This window comes from Chenopodium album, chromosome 5 (assembly GCF_948465745.1).
Source record: "Chenopodium album chromosome 5, dcCheAlbu1.1, whole genome shotgun sequence".
Lineage (NCBI taxonomy): Eukaryota > Viridiplantae > Streptophyta > Magnoliopsida > Caryophyllales > Amaranthaceae > Chenopodium > Chenopodium album.
In genome coordinates, this window is record NC_137838.1 from 45,969,630 (window position 1) to 45,981,004 (window position 11,375).

The following is an 11,375-nucleotide window of genomic DNA, read 5'->3' on the forward strand; positions in this document are numbered from 1 at the left end:
GTTTCGTTGAATGATTTTGACTTTCATTCGATTAAAAAAGCTTTGTTTGAATGTGTTTAACTTTCATTTGATTCAAAAAGCTTGTGTTTGACTGTGTTTGATTTTCATTTGATTCAATTAGCTTCGTTGAATGCATTTGACTTTCGTTCGATTCAAAAATCTTTGTTTAAATGTGTTAGACTTTTTTTTTATTCAAAAAGCTTTGTTTGAATATATTTGAATTCCATATGATTCAAATAGATTTGTTTGAATGTTTTTGACTTTTATTTAATTTAAAAAGATTCGTTTGAATGTGTTTGACTTTCATTGCTTCGTTTAATGCATTTGACTTACAATCGATTCAAAAAGCTTTATTTGAATGTGTTCGAGTTTTGTTTGATTCTAAAAGCTTTGTTTCTATGTGTTTGACTTTCATTTGATTTAAAAAATTATGTTTGAATGTTTTTGACATTCATTCGATTCAAAAAGCTTAGTTTGAATGGGTTTGACTTTCATTTGATTCAAAAAGCTTTGTTGGAATGTGTTTCACTTTCATTTGATACAAAAAGCTTTGTTTGAATGTGTTTGACTTTCATTTGATTCAATAAGGTTTGGTTGAATGAGTTAGATTTTTCTTTGATTCAAAAAGATTTGTTTGAATGTGTTTGTAGGGAATATTTCAAGCATTACCCTAATCTTGAACCTCACTGTGATCATACACTTAAGCATGGTGGCTTCCAAAGGGAAGGAAGATAGGTCAAAAGAGTCGCCGATAAGTTTTAGGAACTTGTAAACCGTTTACAGGGTGAAGGTTACACCCCTTAACGATCCAAGAGATCGTCAACTCCAATAGGTCTGGAACCAAGACTGGAAGTTCGGGAATGATGGTACAAATCCAATCTAAAAGAGAAAGAACTTGCCCTAATAATGGGCATCTACTTTATTTTTCTCGTATTCATGTGCGCTTTCTGACTAACATGCAATCATTATGTTTACCCTAAACCGGTTTAATCTATGTTGGTTGAATATTAATGCATAAATAAATCTATTATTGGTGATCACTTGAATTATAATCAAATTAACCCTAAACAAGATTATTAATTATCTTATTAAGCGTGATTACAAGTACCAATTCCCTTTAAACATGCATAAAAGGTGTGATCAAGCAATAACAATAAATATCAAGCAACATAATAATCATAACAATAATAATAATCATAATAATGCAAATAATTATAATCATGTTAAAGCATAATAATAGCAGATCCTAGGCATGATACTAAGAATATTAATAACAAACCCTAGTATGTCACTAAACATCAAAGATCAAATATATAGCCCTAACATGATACTAAAATGAATATTAGAAAAGAAAGTAGGAAGCCTTGAAGGAATCATAATAAACATATTTGATATTATAACCTTTACACTAAACATGATACTAGGAATCATTGTTGTCATTCAAAATATCAAATTAAGGAAAACACCCTAACATGATACTAGGAATCAAAATAGGAACCTAGACATGATTTCTACATCATAATATCAATAAAACAAATAAAGCACTTACTTGGAAGCCTCGTATCTCTTTCTAATAACAAAATACACACGTTAGTAACTTCAAGGAAAAAAATAAAACAAACAATTAAATTAAATAATTGAAAGAGAGATTTGGGACCAAACCCTCAGAAGTATCAAACCTTTCTCGTCTAGGGCGAAGGCAACTTTAAATTTTGCTAGGTAGATCTTGTGAATGCGGAATTTTGTTAGAGAAAAACAAGTTTAGAAGAGAGAGAGTATCAAGAATTTCTTGGTCAGAGTTGGTGATAATTGACGAGAAGATTTGATGATTGAAAATGGAGGTTTTAGGAGGCTATTTTTAGAGAAAATCAGCCGGGTATGATAAAAAACGAATCAGAGTTTTGAAAAGAATAAAACACGACGCTGTCGCCAGGCGACAGACGTGTCGTACGACGCTGCAATAATTTTTTCACGCGTTTTCTTATTTTGATAAAATTTAAGCGTACGAGAGGGTAAAACTATAATTTCCTTAAAAACACTTCTTTTATTCCAATTAAAACTCCTAAAAGTCATTTTATCAATGCTAATTTAATTAGGAATCAAACGAACCTTCTAGAAGATTCTAGAAGACTATAATCAATCCTAATCGCATTAGGAATGATAAATCATAATAGGCCCTCCTCTAGATCATTGGGCCGCATATATAGATCAAACCGAGCCCAGTTTAGTAATTTGACCAAAACTTCCTCATTATTCATCGGAATTGGGATTATAATATATTGTTGGAAATCTCTTTTCGAACCCAACCCAACAACAACATTATTGAACCCTTTCCATGGACCAAACTAAACTGGATTGGATCTTTTCTTAAAATAGGTTTTCAAAAACAGAGAGAAAGAAAAGAAATAAAATCTAATTGCAACACTAGACTTTCCACACTTTCACTTCATTTGATTATGATTTGACGTGAAATGTACTCATCACTGGGTTTGGTTTTGGAGGGACTGAGTTTGGAGAAACGCAAGTTTCAAAAACAAAAGTCAAAGTGGTGATAGGGACGGAGAATGATTCAGAACGTTCTGCAATCCTAAATCATTTTTGCAACGCCTATACTTGCAAACTAGCGTTAGTTTAACATATAAAAGAGTTAAGAAACGCGTATATTGCACCGTCGAGCACACGTCTCTGAAGGTAACCGATTTGTGTTGCATTGTTGTTGATGACAACCTTCCACAAGCTAGGGAACGCCATCTTGCTGTTGTTTTGACGATCTTCAGCAAGCTAGAGAATACCGCCTGAAGACTGCTACGCCTGTAACTTCCTCCAATTTCCGCTGTGATAGACCTCTACAAGCTAGAGAACCCCATCAATGATTGCTTCACCTGAAACGACCTTCTAGCGCTTTGTGACCATCTTCCGCAATCCAGGGAACATGACCGAAGATTGCTTCGCCTGAAACTACCCTCATTTGTTGCGACAATACCTTGAAGAGTATCACCGAAGACCAACGCCTGTTGATCCTTTGCTTTTGCTATGCCAGTGCGTCGGCGCTTTGCTGCTTTTGAACCAGTATGTCGGTGCCTTTGCATTTTGAACTAGTTTGTCGGTGCTTTAGAGTTTATGTACCATTATGTCGATGCCTTTGCGTATATATGAACCATTATGTTGGTGCCTTTGTTGTTTATAACCATTATGTCGGTGTCTTTGCAATTAGCCAAAGTTTAGGCGCTTTAAGCTAAGTGAGACGATCATTCATCAGGTCAATCACTTAATGTGATTGTAACCGAGCCGATTACTAAATCATGTCAAATTGCTTATAGGGGCTAACTGGCGCACCAAGGAACCCAAAATTGCTATACAAGGTCGAAATAATCGTTCTGAGTGGCTTCGAGCTCTATCGCCGCTGCAACGCCGCTGGCGCCGCATTTTTTCTCTGTCACTAGACGCTGCATAATGTCACCAGGAGACAAAGCTGTCGTTTGGCGCCAGAACGGGAATTCCGTATAAATCCCTTTTCTTCGTCATTTCGCTTCCACTGCTCTTCTTTCCTTCGAGTTTCACCGCGAGAGTTCAAATTACTTGTTCTTGCTCGTTTCTTAATCAAATTTGCTCAAATTTGTTGCAAATCAAAGCTTTATTCATTTAGTTTCCTGATCTATGTAAGTTTTTTCAAAAATCACTAGAATTTTGATGAATTTTACACATGTTTGCTCATGAATTTCTTTAAAATTCGAAACTTATATTGCTTAATTTGCTTTGTTTAACAAATTTTCTGCCATGAAATTGCTTGATTATGTTTGTATATTTCCTTGGGAGTATTTTGAGACTTGTTTAACTCAATTTGGTGGAGAAACAAACAATTCACCATTGTTGAACCTCTTGAGGTCGGGAAAACAATGTGACTCGTTCTTGATGTCTTTGCTAGCAATTCTTGTCCAATTTGTCAAAATAATAATCATAATATTGCAAGAAATTATTTGGATGCTTAAAAAATGCCATATGTGCTTGAATTGAAATTGTGCTCTGTTTTTGTACTACGTACTTTGTTTTTTAGAACATAGTATCATGCGGCTAGGCAAACCTTAGATACTATAGAACCGTAATTTTTGTTAATTTTGCACAATGTAGTATGGCTAGACAGCAAGGTTCGGGTTCACGTTCTCGAGACACGCGATGGGAGCATGGTACTTTGCCCCGGACCACCACATTTCTAAGAGGGTGCGTCGTAGGATTACTGTTGGTAGGAAGCGTTGCCACGGATCGGGTAACGACACCTTGGGCAAGTTGTATAGGACTTTCTTCAGCGCGATGAGGGGTTGCGACTTCTCTAGGAGTCTTGTTGGGTGACTGCCCTGTTTCGGGCCACGCAAGCCATGTACTCTTTTAACGGGAGTCAACGTGTGGTTCGTGCTCTGGTGGAGTTCTTTTTAGGACACCACCAACACTTTTCACTTCCCTTGGGGTGAGATTATGGTCACCCCTGCCGACTTCAATCTCATCTCGGGACTAGAGTTTAGTTCGACTGCACTACCGTTTGACAGCTCCATCAACTGTTGGGTCCGATTGCTATTCGAGCCCATACTGAGGTGGATCCATCACGATTCAGCTCCAAGTTCATTCGTCGGTCTACTCTGGGGGCAGCTTTTCAGGATGATGCGACCACCCGAGAACAGCGGGTGCGCATCTTTGCGCTTTTGCTGTCAGGGACGTTTTCCCCTCACAAGGGTAGTAGGGTGCTGCTTTACTACCTTCCCGTTGACTGCGATCTTCGGCTGATTGGGACTTATGACTGGGTCATCTTGGCCTATGCTGACTTTCTATGCGCATTGCGAGACTCCTATCGACACCGGTCCTACACGGGAGACATCGCTCTTTCCGGCTTCTGAAGAGTCATAGAGGTATACTTCGTCTCTTACAAAGTTAGCTCTAAGATTTTATTAGCACTTGCTGATGTCTTTTATCTTTTGTAGACTTGGTTCTACGAGTAATTTCCTTTACTCGCGCCGGCGAGGCCGTCTCCACGGAGTTTCCTGTTGGTGCCTGTTGGGGAGGCCACTACAACCGGGCGACTATCGCCCATGTTCGAGAGCTGATCCTTTCGGTATGATCGTTTACATAGTTAACATCTTTGTATTACTTTTTGGTAGATCTCTATCTTATAGGCATTCTTTGTAGGAGCCTGAGGTGCTATACCGGCCATTGGGCGGTCTGGTGATTCCTGGGCTGGCTGCGCTGTACACTGATGAGCGTCGCTATTTCCTAGGGACATATGGGGCGGCGGCGTACCTAGGAGAGATAGTTGCTATTCAGCACTGCTTAGAGATTCCTTTCGTCCTTTCTCCTCCGCCACGTAACAGTTCAATGACGTGAGGCTGCTCAGCATGTCGGAGAGGTCGCCTACCAGTACCCCTTGGTGATCTCATGCTATCCTAGGGCGGTGTTACGAGGAGGAGTTGCTGCAGTTGTTAGCTCCAGCCCTTGTTCTGTCTGCGGAGGCGACGGCGGTATGATTTTTATCTTTTACCCTTTGCTAAGTGACCCCCAAGTGATATTTTATTCACTTTTGTTTTTTGCCAAACCAAGCCTACAGAGTTCGTAACCCCTCGTATGTTGATGTGTCCAATTTATATAGTATTTTACCCCTGTCCCTTGGTCATAATTAGTAGTATTTTTGGCTCTGAAGAGCCACTTTTATTACTAATTGGTGTTTTCTAGTGTTTTTGTAGTTTTGCTTGAGTTTTGTTGGAAATTTCACCTTTAGAGCGTTTTTCAGGTTTTTCATGGAGCAACTACGGACATGAGGAGTACACGACCATCTTTGAAGCTCAAGACCGGTTAGAGCCGGTGATTAAGGGCTCGGTGTGTGATACCGGGGAATTTGGACCAAGTATTCAAGACACGAAGAGGAAATCCGGATTGGGCCGAGGAATTGAGCCCAATCGAAGTCCAAGCCTCGAGGAAGAGACCGGGCCCGATCAGGCAATCTTACGCCCGATCGGGCAGGGGCGTAGTCACAGGCATCAGGAAAGGCGCGCCCGATCGGGTGAGCACTAGCTCGATCGGGCGCAGCTGCCCAGGAGAAGCGTGAAGAAAAAGGCGGGCCTGATCGGGCGGCCCTTCGCCCGATCGGGCGCATGTTTTTGAGGCACCTGTTTGCCGAATTCTTAGTTTTTAATTAGGATTGTTTTTAGAGTTGTTTAAGTACGATTTTAGTATGGAATTTCGGTTTACCCTTCTCTTTTAGACTTTCTCTCTCTACTTAGATTATTTTCTCTCTCAAAAATTCTCTCAACTTTGTTCTTGCTCAACTTTGTAGTTCCATTGATTTTGGTAACGATTTCTTCTCTATTAATTACAGAAATTTTATATCTTTATTCTCTTATGGCTTATTTAATTGTCTTATTTAGTTAAGATTTAATTATGTGAGAGTATTTTTATTCCTAGGGCTTATGGGGATCCAATAAATAATATGAAGGGGTAATTTGTGATTGTTGATTGTCAATGCTTAATTATTTTCCTATTTATTGATTTAATGCTATGCAATTAGATTTGGCAAGATTTAATTGTATGAGTTTAGCAATATTGATTCGTGATTCTAGAAGTTAGAATTGATGTTTAGGCTTAGTTTCAATAAGCGGACTAATTTATAAATGGTTAAGTTGAGATTCGAGAGATGATTTTTAATACCGGTAAATTAACTTTTTGATTGTAATACGTAGCGAAAGCCCTTTATGATCTAGTTAAATGATGCATTGATGATTGATTGTGATGTTTTACCCTGGAATATTGGTTATTGGTGAACCTATACCCTAGGCTTTTATTTCATTGATTTACCTCTTACTTTTATTCCTTCCTACTCATACCTTTAGTAGTTTAATTATCCTTTAAATAATAATTTGGTTACTTGATAATTTAGATTGCTTTTAATTAATTAGGAATAAATTGACTTTTTTCCCTGTGGTTCAACCCTTCTTCCCTATCTACACAGTTAGTGGTTTTAGGTTTTACTTTTGATTAGGTAATACAACTTGAGCCTGTCAAATTTTGGCGCCGTTGCTGGGGAAACGGTTTTATTTTTATTTTCTGATTATTTTTGTAGTCTAGAATACCCCCTCTTGTCTCAGAGAACGTTAGTTCTTTGAGGCAATTCTCATATTTGTCTTTTATTTCTTTGTTTATGCCCAGGTGTTCTAGATCAGGTTACATTCTATTCGATCCTGAGATCGAGCGTTCGTTTCATAGGCAAAAGAATCTTTATAGATAAATCCTTGCGGGTTTTGAGGAAGACAATAACCGAAGAGACCCTCCAACTGATTCTAGTGACTCAGAAATTCCTTCTAATCAAGAATCAGAGATGGAGGTACCAAAGAAGCTCAGTGATTACTCGCAGCCAAAGCTCACAGATTTTCCACACCTTACTCCCACTCCGGCCCTTGATGAAGTGCAATTTGAAATCAAACCCCAATTTATCACCATGATAGAGAGGAAGCAATTTAGTGGAGCTAAGGGTGAAGATCTTAATCTTCACATTGCAGATTTCTGCCAATATTGCAACACTATTAGACTAGCCGGGGTCACGTAGGACCCAATCAGGGAGATTCTTTTTCCCTTTTCATTATGTGGGAAAGCTAAATTATGTTTTAATGGTTTGATTAGAACTGCACTTGGTATTACTAACTAGGAAACTCTTGCCTTGAATTTATATAATAAATATTACCCTGTATAGAGAACAACTGTACTAAGGAGTGTTCATAACATCGCCCAAGAGGCCGATGAAACTTTACATGAGGCTTGGGAGAGGTTCAAGGATTTATAGAGAGAATGCCCCCACCATAATCTGGCACAATGGCAATTGATCCAAGCTTTTTACAATGGACTTGGAAATTTATCTAAATCAGTTCTAGATTCTGCAGCTAGTGGGAGATTCATGAATCTAAATGTGGACGATGCAGGATAGGTTATCAAAGATATGGAAATACACAATTCCCAATACGGGAATCCGAGAGGGTTTGCTAATAAAGGAAAACATAATGTTGATTCCATATCCTTTTTGTGAGCTCAGTTAGCATCTATTTGTCAGAAACTAGATAATCTTGCTGCTACTCCTAACTCTGTAGCTAATGTTTTTGCTGTTGCTAACGATGAAGCTGTTTGTGAAAATTGTGGAATTGTAGGGCATTGGGAGCAAGATTGTAGGAGTTCCATTGAACAAGTTAATGCCTTTCAAACGTATAGGCAAAATAACCCGTACTCCAACTCTTATATCCCTTGTTTCCGGAACCATCCATATCTTTCTTACCAGAATACCAATGTACAAAACCCTCCACCTTCACAACAACCACAACAACAACCTCCATCACAGTAGAAATATTACCATCCTAATTCTGGCCAGAAAAACCAAGCACAACCCTCATCATCTTCTGATCCTGCTATGACAGAAATTAGAGCAATGCTTACCAACATGCAAAAGCATATAGAGAGTAGGGATGCACGAATTGATTCAATTTTAGCTCATAATAAAATCATGGATAATTAAATTGCGCAACTTTCATCTACCCTACAAACCCGTCAGCAGGGAGCTCTACCATCGCAACCAATTCATTCCATATATCATGCCAATGTAATCACTCTAAGGAGTGGTTCACATTATGATGGACCTCCTATGACAAAGGAAGATGAATCTGTTCCTGATCTAGATTCTTATATATCAAACGCTAATCCTGCTAACCCTGCAGGGCTACAAAAAGATACTAACCCTTCTAATGTTTCTTTGTAGGGTAAATCACAGGATAAGAGAGGATATGTGCAAAGCCTAGTTATCAAACTACCATTCCCTAATAGACAATTGCAGAGTAAGTTTGATAAACAATTTGGTAAGTTTTTGGAGGTTGTGAAAACTTGCAGGTAACATTTCCATTCACTGATTTAATCAATCAGGTTTCTGCATATGCTAAATTTATGAAAGGCATTCTGACTAGGAAAATGACCTTTAATGAGGTAGAAGCTGTACTTTTTACAAAGGAATGTAGTGCTTTATCGCAAAATAAATCCCCTCCTAAATTAAAGGATCCTGGTAGCTTTTCTATCCCTTGTCATATAGGGATCGTTTTCATTGATAAAGCTTTGTGTGATTTGGGTGCCAGTGTCAGTGTTATGCCATCATTTGTTTGTGCTAAACTTAATATGGGTGATTAAACAGTTACTAATATAACTTTGCAAATGGCAGATCGTTCTATTAAGTACCCTTTAGGTATTTTAGAGGATGTCCCTATCAAAGTTGGTAAATTTTTTGTCTCTGTTGATTATGTTGTTTTAGACATGGCTGAGGATACACAAATTCCCATAATATTAGGTAGGCCTTTCCTCTATACTGCAGGAGCCATTATTGATGTCAAAAATAGTAAACTAACCCTTTCTGTTGGTGATGATAATGTTACTTTTAATTTAGGGAAAGTTTTGAAAGGACCTATGTTAGATAGCTTACCACAGGTTTTTGCAAGGATCCCATGGAGGAACTTCTTTATGGAAATTTATCTGCAGATAATGCAAGCGTCCGGGGTAATGAAGTACATGCTATCGTAAAAGCTCTTTCCCTAAAAGAGTTAGACCCCAAAGAGACAATGAAGGTAGTAAATTTAGTTCAGCAATCAAAACCTGCTAAGGTTAAGAAACCTGAACTAAAACCTCTCCCTTCTCATTTAAAATATATTTTTCTTCATGAGCAAGAACTACACCCTGTGATCATCAGTACTGCACTTGATGACCTAAAAACTTCCCAAATTCTAGGGGTTCTTCAAACCCAAAAAAGAGCAATTGGGTATAGTATATATTGATGATCTCAAGGGTATTAGCCAAGATTTTTGTATGCACATAATCCATTTAAAGGACAACTACAAGCCCTGCATTCAACCCCAGAGAAGGTTGAATCCTAATATGAAAGAAGTAGTCAAGAAAGAGGTTATGAAATTACTTGATGTAGGTATTATATATCCTATTTCTGACTCTAAGTGGGTAAGTCCTGTACAGGTGGTGCCAAAGAAAGGTGGGATGACTTTGATTAAAAACGAGAAAAATGAATTGATTCCCACTAGAACTATTATAGGGTGGAGTATGTGCATTGATTATCGTAGATTAAATGTCGCCACTAAAAAGGACCACTTCCCCATTCCCTTTATAGGTTAAATGCTTTAGAGGTTAGCTAATCATAAGTTCTTTTGATATTTAGATGGGTATTTGGAATTTTTCCAAATTCCAATTAACCCTGAAGATCAGGAAAATACTACATTTACATGCCCTTATGGTAATTTTGCATATCGTAGGATGCCCTTTGGTTAATGTAATGCCCCCGCTACCTTTCAACATTGCATGATGAACATTTTTTCTGATTTCATGGAGTCTATCATGGAAGTCTTTATGGATGATTTTAGTGTGTATGGTTCTTTATTTGATGCATGTTTAATAAATCTTGCTAAAATTTTGAAACGATGTGAAGAATGTAATTTGGTGCTAACTAGGAGAAATGTCACTTTATGGTGATAGAGGGAGTAGTTCTAGGTCATATTGTATCTGATAAGGGTATACAAGTAGACAAGGCTAAGATTTCAGTGATTGAGCAATTACCTCTCCCGGTTAATATTAAGGGAGTTAGAAGTTTCTTAGGTCTTGCGGGGTTTTATCGTCGCTTTATCAAAGATTTTTCTAAAATTTCTAAACCACTAACTCAGCTTTTACTCAAGGATGCCCCTTTTATTTTTATTGACGAGTGTCTTGAGGCTTTTAATAGGATAAAGCAGGCTTTGATATCGGCACCCATCATATGTGCTCCCCATTGGAATCTACCTTTCGAGATTATGTGTGATGCAAGTAACTTTGCACTAGGAGCCGTGCTCGAACAGAGAAAGATCAAAGTTTTGCATGCTATTTATAATGCAAGTAAAACTTTGGATGAAGCCCAAGTTAACTATGCCACCACGGAGAACGAGTTTCTTGCTGTGATTTATGCTTTTGAGAAATTTAGATCTTATCTTGTTAGTTATAAAGTCATTATTTTTACTGACCATGCAGCTCTGAAGTACTTAACAGCCAAGGCAGAATCAAAGCCTAGGCTACTCCGTTGGGTTCTTTTGCTCCAAGATTTCAATATTGAGATAAAAGATAAAAATGGAGCAGAGAACGTAGCGGCAGACAACTTGTCAAGTATCAGGTATGATGAGGGTAAGGCTTCTCTTCCTATATATGATTCTTTCCTTTATGACAACCTGTATGCAGTTGTAGAGCAACACCCTTGGTATGCTGATCTTGCTAATTATTTAGTGGGTGGTACTCTACCTCCTGACTTATCCTATCAACAGAAAAAGAAATTCCTTTCTAGTGTT

At 38.0% G+C, this 11,375-nt stretch overlaps 1 non-coding gene across 1 annotated transcript; it reads right to left on the minus strand.

Annotated features, from left to right (window-relative positions):
* Positions 1 to 7,731: 7,731 nt before the first annotated feature.
* On the minus strand, positions 7,732 to 7,839 carry LOC145633465 (small nucleolar RNA R71). The gene has a single exon (XR_014112790.1). It is a non-coding gene; the product is annotated as a small nucleolar RNA R71 (small nucleolar RNA).
* Between the last annotated feature and the right edge of the window lie 3,536 nt (positions 7,840 to 11,375).